This window comes from Mesoplodon densirostris, chromosome 12 (genome assembly GCF_025265405.1).
Source record: "Mesoplodon densirostris isolate mMesDen1 chromosome 12, mMesDen1 primary haplotype, whole genome shotgun sequence".
NCBI classification, from domain to species: domain Eukaryota; kingdom Metazoa; phylum Chordata; class Mammalia; order Artiodactyla; family Ziphiidae; genus Mesoplodon; species Mesoplodon densirostris.
The window spans coordinates 80359345-80375515 of NC_082672.1; positions in this window are offsets into that span (position 1 = coordinate 80359345).

The window sequence follows — 16171 nt, forward strand, 5'->3', positions numbered from 1 at the left end:
TCCAGACATCAAAAGAGAAGACGAGTTCTTCTAATTCCAATGCCCTTCCCGCCTTTAGGCTCCCTAGATTCGTGGTGTTAATACTTAGCCGTAGATGAAGATTAGTAGTGTGTTCTGAGCCGCTATTTTATCAGAGAAGGCAGAATCATCATAGCCACTGGTTTCATTTTTTTTTTTTTTTTTGTGGTACGTGGGCCTCTCCTGTTGCGGAGCACAGGCTCCGGAAGCGCAGGCTCAGCAGCCATGGCTCACAGGCCAACCGCTCCGCGGCACGTGGGATCCTCCCGGACTGGGGCACGAACCCGTGTCCCCTGCATCGGCAGGCAGACTGTCAACCACTGTGCCACCAGGGAAGCCCCACTAGCTTCATTTAATGCCTGGTTCAGATCCCTGTTATTGATCATTCAGGAGCAAACTCTTACTGAACACTGCCTGCTTCTACACTAGGAAACCACCAGGCCTGTAGCGTTGCCTTGCTCATTGATTTGTATTTCTGCTATTTATGCACCACAGAATTGTTTATCATATCATATTTTTAAACCTGGGTATTATTTTTCTTTAAACTTTCTTAAATCATATTACTGGCATGTGTTTGGAGCAGAGGAGTGTATCAGAGCATAAAGTTATGGCACTATCTTGACCGAAAATTTCCATTATATATTCTATGCAATGATATAATGGTATCAGTTTATTTGTAATTAAAGTCATAAGCATTGAATTAAAATGAATTTACCTGAGTGATTGTGATGGAGTCATTGTAAGACATAGTTCAATTTAATTTTCTCATGGGATACATCACATTTTGAAAACTCGAAGTTTTAAATGGAATTATTAAAAAGTAAATCAGGGCTTCCCTGGTGGCGCAGTGGTTGAGAGTCCGCCTGCCGATGCAGGGGACACGGGTTCGTGCCCCGGTCTGGGAAGATCCCACATGCCGCGGAGCGGCTGGGCGCGTGAGCCATGGCCGCTGAGCCTGCGCGTCCGGAGCCTGTGCTCCGCAATGGGAGAGGCCACAGCAGTGAGAGGCCCGTGTACCGCTAAAAAAAAAAAAAAAAAAAAAAAAAAAAAAAAAAAAAAAAAAAAAAGTAAATCAAATCTTTAATTCGGCAGAAAATAACATTTCATAGAACACAATAAAAATTGATTTCAACAGAGAATCTTAATTCTGCCTTTGAAAATGGCAAAAGAAAAATACAGTCTGTTACTTAATAGAGTTATAAGTTTTTCATCAAGGCAGAGATGCAAAGACAATTATATGGACAATTATATGGCAGCTCAAGAACTATGCTGCCTTTAATATCCATTAACAGTTTTTCATTTCATCCCCAAATCTTTAAATTTAGAGGCCTAATGGTTAATGTCCACCTGTTAGTTTATTGCTTATTGAATGAGGGAACAAAAGAAATGATAATCCATTTTTTAAAAGATTGGATTGATTGCCTTATGTAATCTTTTTTGTTCTCTTCTTGATTTCCAGACGAACCTTGAGAGTCATATGTTGAAGGTGGAAGGAGGCTGAGTCTCTGGGTGACTGAGACTAGAAACATATACAATGGGTTGTTGGATGAGTGAGAAATAAACTGCAATACACCACTAAGTGTTGGTGGTTAATCTGTGACTGTAGCTAGTGTTACCTAAACTAACACAATGCTGGAGGGTAAGCTGCTATCTCACACCCATTGTCCTAGTAATGATCTTTTAAAAATGTGTTTTTAACTTAAAGACTTGATTTTCTGCAGCTCTAATTCATGTATGTTAGAGGAAAGCAGGAAAAATTTGCCTTATATTCATGAAAACTATTCCTACATAACCCACTCATGAGTTTTTATGACTGAAAACAAGCTATATTTAGGTAACGAAATTCTATTTTTATTTTCCATTAAAGCAAAATAAAGACAGTTTATTTATTAAATGGTATCTCAGTGATCTCTATTGAATGGCTGCTTATTTAATTATTTAAACTTAAACTTAGTCTCAAAAACTGGAATGGGGGATTTGAATAAAGTGTATAAAATTATGAAAGTTATAATTTGCATGGGTATGCTGCATGGTGTACTAAATCCTAGATAACCAAGAACAGGGCTTGCCTAGTGAAGCTGGAGAAAGACTAATTTAGAACCAATAAAATAAAGGAGTTTCAATACTTCTGGAAACCATTTGCACTACACTTACTTGAAATTGCTTATCTATTTCTTCAACAGGTATTTACTGAGTCATTGAAATGTATAAACTACCACACTGGACCCTGTAAGCAATGAGAAAGAAATATGAGTCACTGTCTTACAGCCTGTGTCCTCCAGGTTCTTTATTTTAGAGGCAAGATGTACTCAAATACATCACGTGATATAGTGTATGATAAATACCAAGAGCTGTAGAGCAGTAAATGATGCAGGGATTAAGTCCAGAGAAGGGATACAGAGCCTCCAGCTGCAGCAATTACAGGAGGTTTAGCAGTGAAGGCAAGACTTGACACGCAACTTGATAAAAGGAAAGATTTGGTATATTTGAGACAAGTTGAACATCCAGAGCCAAAACCAACAAAACAAGGCAAGATGATTTATGGTGAGAGGGTCTCCAGACCCTCCCACAATTGTAATAGTGAGGTTGAGGCATTCTTATCTAATTTTACAATGACATGATTCTGGGATTGCATGACAAATTCATTATCCATAAAAAATAGAGATTTAGGGTTCCTAGTACATATTGAGCCTGAAATAGAAATCTTTTGCCTTCGTTATAATGAAGATAATACCAAATCTAGATTTGGTATTGGAAAAGTTAAAGTCAGGTTCTGACATCATAGGATAAGCTGAGATAGTCGATATCTCTGGACCTCAGTTTCTTATATAAACTGGGGATAAATATTTCTATCCTTTCTACATGAATGGCAGGTGTGAAAATCAAATGAGAAACATATGAGAAAGTGTTTTGTAAACTATCAAATGTTATGAAGATGTAAAGGGTAGAAGATGGATTAAAGGGTAAATAGTGGATTAAAGATAGTCTTGGATTTCTTTTGCACATTTCCCATTAAAAGGTGAAACTTTTGCCCTGTCCCTTGACTCTGGGTGGATTTGTTGACTTTTTGAGCAATAGAACACAGCGTGAGTGATGCTGTGACTGTTTCCAGGACCAGATTTTAGGAGATGGGAGACTTCCATGCTCTGTATTATGCAAATTTTTCTCTTGGAATTGAGCTACCAGGCTGTGAGGGAGCCCAAGCGACCACACGGAGAGGCTCAGAGTAGAGGAATGAAGGCCCCCAAACAACTGCCTCAACTAAGTCTCCAGACAACAGCTGTCACCAGCTTAACAGTTGTGAGCTTGAACCACCTTGGATGTACATTATTTAGCACTAAATAAGCTACTCCAGCTGACATCGTGTGGAGCAAATATGAGCTGTCCCTATCTCACAAGGACATGAAAAATTGCAGATTTGTGAGTAAAACAAATGATGGTTGCAGTTTTAAACTACTAAATTTTGGGGTGGTTTGTACCTCAGCAATAAATGATTGGAACAGGATGTTTAGCAAATGAATTACTATACTATTTCAGAGGATGCTATAACTCATCATACATGTTTTATTTGCTTCAACTATAATTTTCATGATACATTTTGAGATATCTTTGCAAGAAATATGTTCCACAGCAAAGAAAAGAGTCTTTAACTAAGTCTGGCTTCATTGAATCAGCTCCACCATTTGACTCAGGGCCAGTGGATCCAATGATAATCAAAATGTTTATGGCAGATCAGGATGGGATATGGAGTGTGTGTAAAGAGCTCAGAGAAAAATCAGCACAGCAAGGCTGGAGAAAAGTCACACCCTCTTCCTCAGTTTACTCTTCTTCTTTTGAAAAAATAACTCTTGGTTTGCTACTGAGACTTTGCAGACACTGAACACCTGAACAGAGAACAGGAGATGACCACAGGACCTGAGCTGTGTAATCTATTTTTCACTGGGTATTGTCTGATATATCTAGACTGAAGAACCTCTTATAGCATTTTTAAAAAAAGATTCATTATTTATCTATTTATTTATTTAATTTATTTTTGGCCGTGTAGGGTCTTAGTTGCAGCACGCGGGATCTTGGTTGCGGCATAAGGGATCTTTCATTGTGGTGCGTGGGGTTCTCTCTAGTTGTGACATGCAGGTTTTCTCTCTTTAGTTGTGGTGCACAGGCTCCAGGGCATGTGGGCTCTGTAGTTTGTGGCACACAGGCTCTCTAGTTGAGGTGCACGAGCTCAGTAGTGGCACGCAGGCTTAGTTGCCCTGCAGCATGTGAGATCTTAGCTTCCTTCCGGTCCCCTGCATTGTAAGGTGGATTCTTTACCACTGGACCACCAGGGAAGGCCCTCTTATAGCATTTTTTAAATGCACTTCTGCTAGAGCCAAATTCTCTAAAGTTTCATCTGTCTGAAAACAACTTAATTTCACTTTATTTTTTGAAGGCTATTCTCATAAGGTATAGAGTTCTAAACTGGCAATTTTCTTTTTTCTTCAGCATTTTAAAGAGTTATGCCATTGTCATATGGCTTTTATTTCTGATGAGAAGTCTACTACAATTATTATTGTTTTTTTCACCAGAAGGTATTGTGTGTGTTATCTGTTTTTAAGATATTCCCTTTATCTTTGGTGTTCAGATGTTTGACTTTGTATTTATCCTGTTTGAGATTCATTACATTTTTAATCTTGGATTTGTGAGTTGATATCTTTCATCAGTTTTGGACACTTCTTGGCCATCTCTTCAAACATTTCCTTGGATCCATTTTCTTCGGCTCCATTTTCTTCCTAATATACTTCTTGGAATCCGATACATGTACGTTTGATGTTTTGGGATGCTTTTCTCAGTTATTTAAACATTTTTTTCCTCCTTTCATTTTAGTTTGGATAATTCCAATTCATTTGACTCTGAATTTACTGATTGTTTCTTCTGCTTTTCTAGGTTCCTTTAAAATAAGTTAAATGAATTCTATATTTATGATATTGTATTTATAAGTCTTAGAATTTCTTTCTTTTTTTTAAAATTTGGTAAGAGCTCCTAGTACTAGACTGAAATGAAATTTCCCATCTCTCTCCACATGTCAGCCACCTTTTCCCTTAGTTTTTAAAAGATATTTATATTGAAATTCTTATTTGCTAATTCCAACATTTTGGACACATTTGGGTTTACTTCTACTGACTATGTATTGTGTTGATGGATCAAATTGCCCTGCTTGCTTGCATACCACACGATTTTTCATTTCATGTCAGAGATTGTGGGTAAAAGGACTGTCAATATTATTGACTCAAGAAAAAGGAATTCCTCTGCCTGTGACAGGCTGCAGGGGATGAAGTAGAATTCCAATCTACATTGAGCTGGGTCTGAGGTTTGTTGTGGCTTTTGTTAGATCTGTCAGTTCACCAGAGGTTTCAAATGTTTTATGAGAGGGATCGGGACTAGTTGATATAAGCACCAATGTGATTCTTTATGTTTTACAGCCCAATGACTCTCTTCCCATGCCACCCATTTTGGGGGGTTCTTGTGGTATTCTCCTGGCTCTGCATCCCACTTCTGACTTTCTGAGCCTCACAAAATCAATTTCTACTTTGCTGATTTGCCCTTAGCTTTTGCCTGCTACTGCATTGCACTGGGTTAAAAACCCTGAGTGACATGAGGGATGATATTTCTTAGCTCCGCTGTCATGTCCCCAGTTTTCAGGCACTATGTACTTATTCACCTTCCAGGAAACCTCTCTCTCCCTGCTTCCCTGTCCCCAGGCTTTGGAGCACTGCCCTGTGTGGCTATAAGGCCTCAGGGCCAGTATCTCCCTCTGGCCCTCTGCTCTGCTTCCAGCTGACCATACATGTATTCCGGGAAGGCCCTGTGGGGTAAGTCTGATGATCATGGATGAATACACTCTCACAGGACCTCCTTGGGGTTCCCACTCATCACGACGGCCATGTGTGGCTAGTACAGGTTTATTAAAAATTTGGCTAGTTCCTCTTTACCTCTGTCTATGGTGTATCTGCTCTTCCTCTTCTGTGTCCATGGGTTGGGCATCTTCTCTCCTAGGAAGTATTCTTCCCTTTCTGGAATGTAATTCATTTATGTATCTTTTTATCTTCAGTTCTCTAAAGGAAAAAAAGACAAAGCCATACTTTTATAATTTGTCTGCCTTGTTCTCTTTGTTAGAGTGGGAACAGTGGTTTATACATCCTAACCAGAAGCACCTATACTCTTATAATAAATTCCCTTTCTGCTTTGAATAGTCAAAGTTATTTCTGCTGTTTACAAACAAGGGCCAGAATTGATATTATTCATCAAATATTAAAAAACAGAAATATGTAACAATCATAATCACATACATTGAATTATGAGATTATTGAATTTCAGGTAATATTTAAATAATAGTTATAGGAAATCACTATAACCAAATACATATGTGTATGACTAATGTTTCAAGATCTTAAATCTTTTGATTCAATTAAATTCCATTTCTTTTGATTCTGTCTTGAAGCAAGATTTTTTAAAAAAAGTATAACTTATAGTTAGCCTTCTTCATAAATATAGGAACATAATCTTTTTATATAGCCTCAGACTTTCACTTACTATATATAATATACATGTAATATGCAATATTTCATATACATACATATTTTGATACCATTAGTAATTTTTTTCTTCCTCTTTTCTGGGACCTCTACAATTTCTTATAAATCTATGATTATAGGAAGACCAAAACAAGATATTGTGTTTAAGAGAGTGAGAGAGACAGAGTGCAGTATATTTATTAGTATTATTATCTTTTATAAAGCTTCTCCTCTTTCCCCCATGGATCACCATATATTCCACAGACAAAAGGCATTAAATTATCATGTGTTGAACTTGGAAACAGATGCTTAATCCTCTATCTCCCATCCTTGCATCTTATTTTATGCTCCTTATCCAGTGGACACATGATTGGAAACAAATGTTTCTAGGTTGTCAAATACATGTATGAATTTTCCAGCTTGAATCTTTCTGAATGATCACAGTGCATTCATCCAATGAAGGCTCAATGCAGATATGTTTTTTTTTAATGATTAAAATAGTTTAAAATATGATTCCAGAAATGTTTGGTCTCTTTTGCTGTTGTTGTTGTGTTGTTGTTGTTGAACTTTTTACCCATTTCCAAAGACCCAGTTGCCTTTTGTTTATTGATATCTCTTCTTAAGCTTCTAATTGTTATACTCTTTAGTATATTCATGAACCTCCATCTTTCCAAACTCCCATTTTCAGTACCTGAGACCCATTTTCCATTTGATAGGAATGGCCCTCTCACTAGTCGAGGGAATTGACTCACCACTTGTTCAGTAGAGAGAGACTTGCTACTGATTTGAGCAGACAGGGCAGCTGGTCAATGAAAGACATGGACCATAGAATGAGGAAGCCATTTGGTAGATTATATTAAAATTACATTGATAATATTATATATATATAAAACATTGACATATTAATGTCAGCATTTGCTACCTTTTCTTTATGGGGCGCTACTATGGGACATCCATGTGGGAAGATTATGCTTCCCTGATATCAGGTTTTACCATGTGACTTGCCTTGACCAGTGAAATATGAATATCAGTGTCACAGGCCAGTTCTGGGCAGACATGTTGAGAGTCCTGGCATGGTTCTGCCATTAATCCCCTTCCCTTTTCTCTAAGAGTAGCAATGTCTCAGGTTAGAACAGATCCTTCAGGCTGCATCCCAGAAAAAAGAAAACACATGGAATGAGCTATATGTAAGATGAACAAGAAACAAAACCATTTATGTTGTAAACCACCGAAATCTAGAAATGGTTTCTTACTGTGGCATAATCTAGTAAAAGTTTACTTTTACCCACAGGGGATTTTGGAGGTTTAGAATATTATGATGTGTCGATGGCTTGGTTCCTAAAGCAAGTATAGAGGTACACTTCTTCTGGAAGTATGTAAAATATTTATGTGTGTTCATTCATGAAAAATATTTCTTATGAGATTAGCGATGACAACTTCTTTAGGCATTTTCCCAGATTCCCCAGTGTCATCCAGATGCTCTTTCTCATTTTACCTTTGGTATCCAACACAAACATATAAATATTGGTTTGCTTAAGTGTCTCATCAACTAGACTCCTTGGGAGAAGGGGCTTTGTTGTGTTTGACTTAAGCAGGGCATCTAGCATACAACCCAGGCCAGGAAGGCACTCAGAGATGTTTACTGATATGTAGGTACCAATCCACAATCTCAAAGAGCCAAGGTGGCCAATCACTTTGGCTCTTTGAAACCTGACCTGATCTGAGCTCATTTGGCAACAAAACCTGATCTGAACTGACACAAAAGTACTTCTAGTCATTAATTACCCACATATAATAAATATTTATAATTTTGGCTGAAGATGTACTAAACATTTTATTCTAGGAGGCTGCTCTCAGCCCCGCAGGTGATGTTACATGATACACAGTAGATTATTATATTACTTCTCTAAAATCCCCCAAATCCTGATTTATAAGACACATCCTGGCTCCAAGAATTTAAGATAAGCAATTGTGCATCTGTGTCAGCAAATGAACACTTTCTGGACTGCTGCCAGCTCTTTTTCCTCTGTAGTTATGTCATATGCCATATATACTTCCATCCTTTATCAGATAAATGCCTTCTTGGATTCTTCATAGCCATCTTGAGTTAATTTCTACCTTTCAACTATGTAGCACCTTACTGCATGAAAAGAGTGTGCATGAAATTTCAGCATCCAAAGTTTTATAATAATGTGACTTTACTCATGTGCAGATATAAATGTTGATGGCTTTTGCTTATAAGGGCTGACACACTAGCATTGAAGAACCACATATAAATACTAAGATACTTTTAATCTATAGGGTAATTTCACTGTGTAAAGGTGGCTAATTGGAGGTTCAAGAGAAAGATTCATTTTGAACAAACATTTGTTTTTAGTGTCGTTATTCATGTAAGAAATAATACCCATCCTGGATTAGGAATTCATCACCAACATAGTGTTACACAATGGGTGGAAGATCACACACATACACACACACACACACACACACACGTACATGCACAAGAACCACATTGTTTGTCAGATGGTACCAATGAGGCTGGCATCTCAGTTGTGACAATGTGATTCCAAATTTCTTCTAACTTATAAGTGGCACTGATAAGTTACTGCTGGTCATACTTAGATCTGTAGAGCTACTATATTTTCTCCATGTATGAAATCTTATTTAATCATAGGTAAAATTGTAATAAAATAGACCCAAGAGTTTCAGTGCTGCAGTCTAAGCCATTCACTGCTTTATATTCTGATTGTGCTGCTGCTGTAAAATGAACAAAGAGTAACATGGAATTTGATAAAGACAAGAAAACTTTTATTAAACTTTTACAACAGTGAAATAAATTATTCATGCAATTGCATGAATAATGGTATCCATGCTGATTAAATCAGCCAAGAGGAGGCAAAATATTCACGTGCATGGCATGAGTTCCATTTTCAAACAGTTCTGAAATGAAAATGTAATATAAAACAACACAGTAGTTGGTCTCCTAAAATGGAAAGGAAAAAAAATGTGGAGTACAGTATTAATTCAGAAGAGGAGGGAAAAGTTTAAAGCACTTGCACTTCTGAAATCCACTAGCCAGAAGGAATTTTCAAAGACAGAAAAAATAATCCACCACTTCAAAGGCATTTAATGAAAGAGAGAAATAGCAAAGATGGCACAGTGCAAGACGGACAGATCTAGGCTTAGCGAAGGAAGAGAACGGCTCTTTATGCAATGACCCGCTGCCTGGCTTATTCTATCCGGGGCTTGAATAAATAGGATTCTCTTCCAATTGGCCTGTTGGGCCCATACCAGCCTTTTAGGATGGTCCAGAAAGGAGCTGCTGTGGGTGATCAATAAGGTGCTTTCCACATCTCTGCCACCTGCCTGAAGATTTGTGACTATCATTGGTCCTTCCATCAAAATGCTCACAAAAAAGAACGTGTCAGAGTTCAGAGTTCTTCACTTTCCACATCGTTGAGCACATGAGCTGGAGGAGAAAATCCCTGCCACCCACAGAATTCCAAAGAGCTGAGTGCTCACCCAGTACACACTGGAAAGTGGCGGGGGGTGGGGAGAGGAAACAGCTCCGACATGAGCCCAGCAAAGAGGGGTGGGGAGGCAAAAGGGCACGTGGGGGGATGAGGCTGTCCAAGTGGGGAAATTCCTCATTCCACCTTCAGAAGACCCCCTCCCCCAGGGCAGGATGCTTCCCGTGATGAGGCCGGACCTCTGATCCCCGGATCGGCGCGGTGGAATCAGGGCCAACGCGTAGGGCCGCCTGCAGGCCGCCGGCGTGTGCAGGACCCGCAGCGGACGTCCAGCCAGCCCGGCCCCTCGGGGGTGAGGTCCTTTGTCCCCCCATCGTTCTGTGTTGGTGCCGTGGCACCTGCTGGCTCAACCCTCACCCTGACTTAATGTGCGACACCGAGAGCGCCCTGAGCAATTCTCTCCCCCCATCCCTGAGGAATGTCTATTCCGCTCTGTCGCCTTCCCTCTCCTCCCGTGTCCCCACACCTCTGTCGTTCACCTGCTCTTTGGACTAGACGAACAGCTTCTCTTAGTATCCGCGGGCCTGCGGGGCCACAAATGGTCCAGGATACCCTTGATTCGGTCTAGGAGTAAAGACAGAGAGTTATGGGGCCCACCCTGAAACGCTCTGGCCCTCAGGAGAGACACTGTACCCATTTCAGTCTTACCTGGAACTTTCTTTGAGAAGAGCCATCTGCTTGTAACCCCAATAGTAGCCCGGTTTCTCCCGTTGGCCAGGGCACCTCCTTTCTTTGGACAAACAACCAGCTGCTCCCCAGTCTGCCTCACAGAGGCAGCCCAGGGCTCTTCTCCAACGTGAATGAGCATCCTTCTGAGGGTCCCCATTTTGCATAAAGCTATTCTGGCTTCTGCTGGTCAGCTCCCGTAGGGGACCGCTGCTCCAGAGCCGCAGCCCACCGGCCGTCTGTGTTCTTTCCCAGGCTACTGCCACCAGCCATCTCTTTCCTGAACCCAAAGCTACAGTGTTTGGCAGAATCAATGAAGCCCCGGAGGGTACAGGACAGCATTTATAATACAGGGTGGGCAACCTTTTAAAGGATCGCTGTCAAAGTCTCTGTAGGTCTTTCAAAGGACCCCGTGGTCCCCACTCCTTGGCCTTGAAGCTGACACGTGTGTTGCCCTGGGCTACCCTTCCTTAGGCCTCTCCTCCAGAACATGAAGCCCCAACTCCCCACCCCGGGCCTGTATGAGGAAGCAAAAAACATTATCAAATATCGAATATCATAATAATCTTAGCAGTGTCATGCTAGCTTCCAAAAAGGTATCCAATACTTAAAAAAAAAAATAGAATGTAGTATGCATAAATTCTGTTCTGCGGTATGGCCGTTTGGATATTTCACCGGTCAGGGCTTTCCCAAGAACCGTGATTACATACGATGGTTGCATGCATGTCAGTATAAAAGGATCAGCAAACTGGTTTCTCGCACATAAAGCAAGAGTTTGCGCCAAAGGCAAATATTAGCTGGAAGCTTAGAGCCACTGTAAGTGGGTTTTTCCTTGATGATGCCACTGGAGAAAAATGGAGACAACCTCTAGTAAGTAAATACGTTGTAACATAATGCTGAAAAAGAGAATTGTTTAAAGACTAGAGATCCATTTCTCTGTATTATATACCAAACCCCACTGCCCTTAGTGGCTTTGTTGTGGAATGATGCTGCCTCTGAAAAGGAAGAATGACCTCCCTCAAATCATAAAGCGGAACTAGGCTCCATTCTCACATGGTATAGCGTCACACCTCGTGAGTCTGACGGTACTGGACCACCAACAAGATTTCTTGAATCTTTCCTGTGCGAGGCATCGGGCTTGGTATTCAGGATAAAAGGATAATGAAGTTGTGGTCTCTGCCCTTAAACTGCTTCTGGTCTGACAGGAGAAACAGATTTACACATACAGCGTGGCTTATACAGAATGATAGTAATGAAATAGGGTCCAGTGAGTGCATGGTGGGTTCTGGGAGGGATGAGAAGAGGAAGAAGATTCTCAGGATCGAGTTATGCTTGAGCGGAGTCTTGATGATAAGTGCTGTTTAACCTCCTTAAAACCAAACCAGCAGCTTCAGGGCTCAGGATGACACATTCCTGCAGCCGCTGAACTGATTCCTCCAATTTTCCATTGTCATCACGAACTCTGTATTGTATTATATGTACCAACCACTCTCTCTAAATGCTCATGGTGAAAACACCCAAACCATGGCCAAGGAGGGGAAACAGGAAGATGGGGAAATTGTGTCAGTGACAGATATATATTTATTCAGGAAAGGCATGAGTGGACAAAATTATGAGTCCTGTCTGTCAAACTGCACTCTGCATAGTCTAGTTACTGATCTCAGAATTTATAACGTGTGCTGTTTTTATATGTGAACTTGTTCATAGAAAGAAAAATGTTAAGAGTCCAGCCCAGTATAAATTTATAACTGCTATATAGTTTGAGATATATTTCCATCACATAAATAAAATTTATGAAGGAGAAAATCTAGTTGAGATATGTTTAATGCATTCAAGTTCAAACATGCCTTTTCCTGTAGGAGAGGGACGCGGGAAATTCTACAGTTGGTACAAGAAGGGAAAGACTATATCCCTCACTGCATGTAAGTGTATTAGTTTCTTCTTTTCCTCCACTTTCTGTGGCAAGAAGGCTCAGATATGCTAGGGGATGCGATGAGAGGAGAAGTAGGTATTGCCTCAAAAACTCAAGTGTATGTAAGCTGAATTTCCTGAGTGTCCATTTCTCTGCAGTGAGCATATATTTTAGGGGAGAAGGCACCTACATCTAATTGTGATCATGGTAGAACATTGTAGAAAGCAGTAAAGGAAGACTTTGCCTCCTTTGCAATGAACTGATAACAATCTATTGAGTAGCCTTTATATTCTCAGTACTTCTTCTGAAAGATGAAAGAGAAAAACTACTCAAATGATGGTCTTAATCCCTTCAATGGGTTCCCAAACCTTTCAGCAAAAATTGAAGGCTAGAAAGTCCTGCCCAGTTCTAGCTCTGACCTCTGGGTCTCCTTCCACTCCTCCCAAGCTCACTCCTCAAGTCATCCATCCTGGGCACTTGAACCTGAGGACATTCTTCTGCTGCACGTCTCTGGTACCTGCTGGTCTCTCTATCTCCGGGCTCTCTCACCAGACATCCTCCTGGCTCACAAGTTCTTTCCTCAGATGTCCTCTTTGCTGTGAGACGTCCCATCACCACATGTAAAATTTCCGAGCAGTGCCCCTACCCCCATCCCTCCGCCCTTCCTCTCTCCAGCCCCTGCTTACAATTTCTTCATTGCCCTTTTCACTCTGTCATACCAAGTATTTTACATTTGCCTATTGACTCTTCCTGGAATGTAAGACGAGGATCTTTACCTTCCACTGCTGCACATCCAGAGCCTGGAACCGCACCTGGCACATAGAAGGAGCTCCAGAAACTGCTTATTCATTGGATAGATTTAGTTGTTACTCTTGAGAAGCACGGTGCCAGGCCTGAGATGGAGGCTCCCTGTTACGTGGGTAAAAGTGGGATAACCTCGAATGGGCTAACACGGGTCTCCCTCCCCACTCGTACCAGCAGAAAATGTTCCTTAGTCGATCAACCCTCCTGGTCAAACAGACCAGGGACAGCTGTTGCTGGTCCCTAGGTAGTGGGATTCAGTTCCTTTCTAGCCTGTGGATTTAGTTAAACAAACCGATCACGCCCTCCTGTGGGAAGCAGGGGGCACCTCATCCTCTTGATACTACAAAGCCTGTTTCCCACAGCCCTGGATGTTCACTCCATTCCTGAGTGCAGGCCTGTGTGGCCCTGGATGGCATGGTATACCCCTCCCCTGGCCGTGAGCATATGTGACTAAGAAATTGCTGTTGAGCCATCTGCCCAGTGTCAGGGTTGTATGTTTGGCAGTCCCCCAGGGTTACGAGGGCAGGAATTCCTCCCTCATCAATGGAGTGAATAAGAGGCAATTAAAACAAGGAGCTGCAGCAAGGTAAGACATATACAAGAATCAATAATATAACTGAGTGTCTAAAAAGTGGTCAATTAGGTGACATTAGGTAAAACTCCCGTGGGAGTTCGGAAATATTTGTAGACATCAATAATTTTAAGTTAGTAAACAAAGTCTTGCAGTAAATACTTTGGAATAAAAAAGAGTAGTCAGGGTCCTGTTTAGTGCACACTCTTCTGGGTTATCTCTGCCTTTCATTGTCTTTGAGTTATTATACAGCTCTGTACTTGCGGAAACTGATAATAATGCAAAAGACTCGTCCATAGAAATAAAAATAATTGTGTCTGGTAAAATGCAATTGACTATCACCCTGTGGATAGACCCGCTTTGCATCTATGTGCAATTTCACTTCAAAATGCCCTTAAATATCTATGTCTGTATCTACATCTATATCTGTATCTCTGTCTCTCTATACACCCAAATAAGTTTCTAAGAATTCTCCTTTGAACAATCTGTAACATTGTACTGTTTTCCTCATTAATTGATGACTTAAATAAAATCTGTGACATGCATTCATTTGACATTTGTATGAGAGGCATGATTTTATCCTTTTTTTAAAAAAAGTGTCCTTCAGCGATGTCTTTTCTACTGAAACATGAGCAATGGCTTGCACTGTCCTATGCTTATTCTTGTCATAGCCACTTTACATTTTGAACAATGTGGTGAATTATGATGAAATTGGGCGCATGGGGAGATGACTATGTCTACCTGAAAGCAAACATCTGGAGGAAACATGAAAATCTCCAGCAGCCAAGATTCAGAGACTTGGCTCTGAGTATGCAAAGCATCTGGATTTCTCTGAACTGATTAATATCCATCCGCCTCTTCTATTTCAGCTTCATCCAGACACAGCCTTTGTGCTGACCCCTTACCTCTTCCTAGCACTACACAAACACTGTCATTTATTGTACAGAGAGAATTTTTCCCTACCTGTCTCCACCCCTCCATATGGTATACCTGATAATAGACTTATTTTTACTTAATTATTACTTAAACTATTGCTTGTAGCCACCATAAGGACAAAGGAAAATAAAGACTTGTTTATTTTAGTGTCCCTGAGAAGTCACTTTATTCTAGTCTTTAGCTAGGCAATTATAAGATCATTTCATTTATTTTCATAGAATTTTTTTTTTTTTTTTCAGTACGCCGGCCTCTCACTGTTGTGGCCTGTCCCGTTGTGGAGCACAGGCTCCAGACGCGTAGGCTCAGCGGCCATGGCTCATGGGCCCAGCTGCTCCATGGCACATGGGATCTTCCCAGACTGGGGCACGAACCCATGTCCCCTACATCGGCAGGTGGACTCTCAACCACTGCGCCACCAGGGAAGCCCTATTTTCATAGAATTTTGTGGGTTCTCTTTCCGTGAGAGCTGTTTCTGCTAAATATTCCACAAAACAATACACAGATGAACTAAAAAAATGTATCTGTTCATTTGTATCCAGCATCACACTCATGCAAAGAGAAAAATAAGGGGGGGAAAACATTGAAGTGTCATGACAGGCTTTAAGAAGTACCTAGATGCATCACACAAACTCAAGGTCATGACTAGGGAGGAAGGGGATGGAGCCAAAATTATACCTGGACCTGAAAGTACAACATAGCCTTCACGTCAGGACCTGGAATTGTGATTCGAAGGAGGGGTCAAAGCCAAACTGTGAAATCAACCACTTTCCTTTCTATTTTTTATTACAGATTTACCACTTGGCAAGTCTTCCAACAACTGTCACCAAGTCCCAACGAGCGCAGGGCAGTGGGTTGTCCCAGTTTATATTCAGTTTTGTCAGTTTGACCTTCACAGGTCTGTAATTACTGTAATCACAGCCTGCTGAACCTGCTAACAGCCAAAGCATCCCGATTGGACCAGTTCAACGATAGCCCTTGTAGTCGGGGTAAAATCATGCCAGAAAGGCTGGCTGTGTCACTTGCAGCCTTTTCAGAAGACACTGAATGATAGGGACAGGTATCAAGCAGTTCACTGCCTAAAAACCTGGCTGTGCAGAGAGTGGCCCAACTCTGTCTCTGAGAGAACCAACCGCCCCTCCCTGTGGCTGTAATTCTTCCCACGGTGCTTGGCCACGTGGAC